The sequence below is a fragment of the Triturus cristatus genome, chromosome 10, assembly GCF_964204655.1.
Source record: "Triturus cristatus chromosome 10, aTriCri1.1, whole genome shotgun sequence".
In the NCBI taxonomy this organism is placed as follows: domain Eukaryota; kingdom Metazoa; phylum Chordata; class Amphibia; order Caudata; family Salamandridae; genus Triturus; species Triturus cristatus.
The window spans coordinates 417,153,490-417,159,420 of NC_140593.1; positions in this window are offsets into that span (position 1 = coordinate 417,153,490).

The following is a 5,931-nucleotide window of genomic DNA, read 5'->3' on the forward strand; positions in this document are numbered from 1 at the left end:
ATCTGTCTGAGGCTTCACTCCTTTGGGGCTTACCTGTTATGTTGGATATATATATATCTATAAAAAAAAATCCTGGTTTGTTAGGCCTTCTGAATTCACTCCACTGCTAAGCTCATTTTCAAAGTGTCTGAAGAGATTGGCTAATTTAATTTGGTGCTAGTTTGAGGCTTTCTCCCTCATATGATTTACCATGTACAGTGAGCTTATCGTTTTCAATTGAGTTTGAGCCTCACCATTTGCTTTTGAAGTTTTGCACACTTGCGCTGAAATTTCGTCTGTCTCTTGAAACTTAAAGGTCTAATGTAGCGCCATGTGGCTAGATCCTGTTGGGGAATGCTTCACTGTCACAGTTGGTTATTGTTGGAGTGCAGTCTGAGGATTTCCTTCCTAATCCTGAGTTCGCAATCACCTTGTGACTGTGCCTGGGGGCTCTGCAGATTTTCATCTAGTCCTGTTCCAATGTAAAGCTATATCAGTATAGTCTCCCCCCCCCCCCCCCGCCCCTTTTGCAACCAAGCCACTTTCCATCTTGGACGTGTGATTTCTTACTTCCAGAGCAATGTACACCATCCCATCCCACATACACTTGAGAGGTTCGAGCCCCAGAAAAATGTTAGCTGGCCATAATCTACTTGAAGGGGGGGATGGCAGTCTAAAAAAGAATGCAATCAATCTCGAGGAAACAATAGCAAGAAAAGTCATGCCAATGATCTATTGCTGTGTCGGGGGTGTTATTTTGTCCTTTGTGTGGTTTAAAAGAAAAGGCACTCCTCTTTAAACTCAATAATATTTCTGCTCCTAATATCACCTCACTGAACTCCTAAGTTCATTGCAGCCAGCACGGACAATGCTGTCGAAAGGGTATCCTCCTTTCCTTTTACCATCTGCTTTGTATAAAGCTTCAAAAGGGAGACGCTCCTGCCTTTTGTGGGTGAACCTCGGATTCAAACAAACCAGCAGAGACTGGAATCCAAATTCTTTTTAGTTGCAGCACCTCTTCGGTCCATTCCAAAGTCATGGAAGACACCTGATGAACAGCTTTAATATATCATAAAAAGGTTGCTGTCTCCAATTTGGTTGTAGGTCTGTGTGCATGTTGGGGTTTGCTGCATTTGGTTATGTCCAGATTAAACTGTGTGTTTATGATGCTAGTTTTTCCCATGATTATTGCAAGAGCTATATTGCTGCCATGTTTGCTACTGCTTCTTGCTGCTCTGATGTGGAACTTTGTTATGGTGGTTTTCTGGAAAAATGTGATTTACTGCTAGTGTGTGAGCATCCACAGTGAGTGGTAGGAGTCTTTCACCTTTTCAAAAGGTTACTGTAGTCATTCTAGCTGAGAAGACTATTCAGATGTTGGTGAGGATGAGCGCATCTAGGCGTAAACTGACATTTCATATGGAATCCTACCTTTACCAGTTACCTGCGTAAAAGGATACTGAAGTTTTCCATTCATCAGATTTTAACATCTACTGGAGACTCCATTGACTACTGAAAACCAAAAAATGATTGCTGGCAGATTCGCAGTCTCATAAAATAATTGTCATTTCTTGAGTCATACCACTAGTAAACTAATACTTTCAGACAACATTTTAGAATGAGAGCTGTTTAATTCACATCTAGAGACTATCTGCATTACCGGGTTTGCCTTTCAGAGTCTAACGTAATTGTGCCTCAGCCAGTGGATTCAGCAAACTGTACACAACAGGGTCTGAACAGGTGATTTGAATAAGATTATAAACAAATAATTTAGTTGCGTTTTTACTGTTCACGTTTCCAATCCATATGTATTTAACAGTTGGCCATGCAGGTGTGAGCTGCGATGACAGAAATGTTAGTAGTGGGTATGTCGAGGAGATTAATAGACGAAGCTGAGTTATTGGGAGCTGCATGGTTTTTCATTCAGAAAATGTACTACTCCTTGTTACTTTTCAGCAATGAAGGTCTCATTTTCAAATACTGTGTGCATTGCCTTTTTTCGGTTTGTTACTCTATGTAATTTCCATATCCTTCTGTAAATTGAGGTGTAAAAACATATTTAATGCTGTAAATAAATTTAAACCTGAAGGCTCGCTCGCTTGTATTTTTTATATGGCCTTTTATGATGTTTTGCTTTGCAAACAGATATGTATAATGTTATTAATTCCTTAAATTGGTATTGAAAACATTTGTAAGAGCTAACGTGAAATGAAAGTTGTGGTAAATAATAAAACTTATATTCTACGTATTTATTTTGTGGTATTTTATATTTTAATAAAAGAGGTATTACGAATAATGCACTGGTGGAGTGCAGCTCTATTTTTTGCCATGAGCAAATACTCTTAATTATTTTCTAATTTCGGACCAGCTCATCAATACATTTGGGTCATGACCCAACAATTTATACGTAGTTGTATGTCCAGAAGTGCCTGGCAGCCGTCTAGGTATACTAGAAGTATTAGTTCTCAGTTGTTTTATTTTTAATAGCCAACTTTATTAAAGGTTTTGCTGCTCGATATATAGCAACACAGTTTACAATAGTACAGTGTACATGCACAACAGTATAGCAAACCCAACCATTAATAATGCAAAACAATGCAGGGTCAAATCGACAAGTCATAATAACTACACCATTTACCTCCTATTCACCCATGCTTTTGAGGATAACCTCTAGCTCTGATAATCTGCTTCTCCTGGTGCACACACCAATCCATCCCCTTGCGCCAACACCTGACAGTTGATGGTTTTTGCTGTTTCCAGGTGCAAGATCCATCCCTTTTAGCGACTAACCATCTTACCCCCATTCATATTCAGTTTCAAGTTACCAGCCCCTGAACAAGACTGCGTGCCCAACCTGATACTAGAACCTCTGGTTGGTTCTCTTAAAACCTTTTTTCTGCTCTGGGTCAAATTCTGTAACTTAGGAAGTAAGAGATAACTGTGGCATTGTTCTATGGCCTTTGCTTCAAGCAGGTGTTCCAGTTTTCGTGAGGTTGCCCGTGGATCCTAATACTGCCAATATTACCCTTTTCATTGTGCATGTGTGCGTCTTTGGGTGTGTTTTTTTCATTCCATCAGTCGTGGAGGAGGACTGCAGTTGCACTACCTCAAAAAAGACGAGAGTCAGTGATTATGCCATACAGATTATTTCACCTTAGAATAGATAGTTCCATGAGCACAGAAGAAGCTGACAAAATGGAATTGGCCATGTAAAAAAGAAAACCCGACTTACTGGGTTAAGGCGCAAGTCTGCAAGTGGTTAAGTGTTGACCATAATAAGTTAGAACATCAACCTTTTAAACAACATTTGCCACACCTGGTGGTAGAAGCTGATGGTGTTCACCCTCTTCCGCTCACTGGCATGGTGCTACAGACTCAGCCTGAGATCCCTTGACTAGAGATTAACACTGTAAACAGCACTTCAAAGGTTTGGAGGGGGCTGGGTGATAGAGCGGGTAGGGACTACATCTACGCACCGGCTATGGCCCTCGCTGCACACCCAAGCATATCGGTCACTCATGAGTCGAAGGCGCCAGCGATACGAAGAGCAGCCGAGGTAAAAACGCTAGATTTGTATACAGGTGGGCTCTTTTTGACATTAGAGGCACTCGCAGCTAAACAGCTTTATACAACTGTGCTAGGATTCGTATATGCTAGGCTATGAGCGCCGGTGGCATCCATATATCCCGAGTTCCCGAAAGAGCAGATGATGTTAAACGCACTACAGATTCTGCCAACTAATGGGAGGCGAAAAGGGTTTACCAGATTATATAACATATCCCTCAGAGAAAACAAGGGGACAGAACTATGGCTTTAGATAGGTGGAATGAAGTGCTAAATGTGCCACTATCCCTGGAGGATAGGGAAGCCAGCTGTTATCTCACTGGGTGCTTTACAGCCAATTCCAATCTTGGGATAATCCACTTCAAGTATCTCCAACAAACGTATTACAAGGCTCCATAGATATGGGCTCCTGGGTGATTCCCGGTGTGAACACTGTGATGGCGTGGCCGCAGACTTCTTACATTTGGCTTGGGCTTGTGGGCATGTTTATAGATTTTGGATCCAGGTGACACGAACTCTGTTTATAATGGTAATGGAAAGAGTGGGGTGCACTCCGCAACTATGCCTACTCTGGTTAAACCGCTTAAACCATGTAATCGCAAATTGGTGGCCATCACTACGCTGCTAGCTAAGAGACTGGTAGCAAAAAATTGGGGAAGAAAGATGGCTCCTACAGCAGCGCAATGGCTAAATGATCATATCTTCGATAGAGAATAATTGGATATTTATGTGGAAGAATTTCCAGAATCATTTAAACCCAAGGATATATGGGGCCCTGTGTCAACATATTTATCAGAAAACCCAAAGATGATATAATTCCCATAATATATATAGCTTTTTAAGTGAATAAATGCCGGGTGGTGGATAGCCTCTTGGATAGGGGTAGGATATGTACGGTGTTGCACTGCACGGGGGGTTGTCTTATTTGTGCTGTTTTCATGTCAATGTGCGCAAGTATGCAATAAACTTAAATAAGTTATTTAAAAAAAAAAAACATTTAAACCGCATATTCTGATTTAAATGCCTTTACTGGGCCTCTCAAACCATTCCATACAAGTCCATCCAGCTAGTTAACCTTGACATTACTATCAAACATTGTGCCAGGCAGAAGAATCTTAAGTGTACAAAAATCATATGACGGACTGTAAAGCTAGCCGTAGTCCAAAATTATTCATTTTCTAAATGATTTCATACCATAGGTTTTAATTAATTAAAAGAAAATAATTAACTTACAAAACTGTTTGTGTGAGAGAGTGATCCCTCTGCTAGGAATTGTGTCTGCCTTTGTGTCAGGCAGGTTTTTTTAGGCTTGTTTCATTTAAGAGCAGTTAGGCAATTTTTGTGGTAAGTGTGGCCCCTGTCCCTGGAAATCCTGGAACAAAGATGAGTGCATTCATTGAATTTGTCAAGTACCTCCTTTTAGGCCTCCCCTGAGTCAGCACATGCCCTATCACTTGCAATCCATTTTGTTAGCTTATACTGCACTTAGAACCTGCCCATTGCTTACCATTGGTTAACTTCTTTGTCACTCATTTGTCTCTTCAAGGGGATACTCCTCAATAGTCATAAGCACTGAATAGTCCCACCTTGTGCAGGGACCCAGTAGCGTATAGAAAAGAAATATATGTTCGAGGCATATGAGCTGCAGATTATACACTGTGCATAGATCGTCATCTGGTGTTGGGCCCGGATGTTTGCAGTTTGTTTTTCCTCTTGGAAAGTCTTTGGAAGTCACGAGTTCGGTGACTCCTCCTCTGGTTCGTATTGCGCATGGGCTTCGGCTCCATCCTCAGATTGTTTTTTTCCGCCATCGGGCTCGGATGTAAAACTTCGCGCTCCGGTTCCGAACTTCCCAGTTCGCCGATTGACGCACAAATCCTCGCTCATCGAGTTTCTTCAAAGACATAAATCATCTTATTCATCTTCTCTTCGGCACTTCTTCGATTCCGGTGGTCGACAGCGGCCTTCGGGCCTATTCCGGCTCCGGTCTCGGCTGATGGAAAGAACTCCCTTCAAGAAGTGCCCTCGATGTGTGTCCAAGTTTCCCCACACCGATCTCCATGAGGTGTGCAACCTCTGCCTCTCCCCAGAACACGAGGACCGAGACTGTCCCGCCTGCAAGTCTTTTCGCTCAAAAAAGACCATTCGAGATCGACGGGCTAGGCGCAACATGGCGCACTCCTCGACCTCCGCTCCAGTCGACATCTTCGGAGACGACGTCGAAGCTCCGGGACAGCAGGACATCGACCAGGAGGACAACGACCTCGTCAGCGCTTCCGAGGCCGACGACTCAGATGTGGAGGACATCACTCCGGCGCAGCGGGTCGTGAGTACAATTCCCCCAACCACGACACGCTGATACCGAAAAAGGCTTCGGTCACACCTTCG